The sequence below is a fragment of the Opisthorchis viverrini genome (genome assembly GCF_000715545.1).
Source record: "Opisthorchis viverrini unplaced genomic scaffold opera_v5_35, whole genome shotgun sequence".
NCBI classification, from domain to species: domain Eukaryota; kingdom Metazoa; phylum Platyhelminthes; class Trematoda; order Opisthorchiida; family Opisthorchiidae; genus Opisthorchis; species Opisthorchis viverrini.
The window spans coordinates 938127-938363 of record NW_008751691.1 but is presented as its reverse complement, the minus strand read 5'-3'; positions in this window follow the sequence as shown (position 1 = coordinate 938363).

Below are 237 nucleotides of genomic sequence, written 5' to 3'. Positions count from 1 at the left end.
CTGTCCATAAACACGAGCATGTTTGTCACGCAAGAGCGGTTTTGGAGAAATCCGTGTTGATCTGGAGGTATCAGGTTGCTGGAAGTTAGGTGATCTAGGATAGCTCGCTTCAGAATGCGTTCCATCACCTTACATGGCACGCTGGGGGGGCTTATATGCCTGTCGCTGCCAGGCGACAGTCAGCCACCAGTTTGTAGATTGGCGTGACAATCGCTTCCTTCCAATCAATGGAAGGTG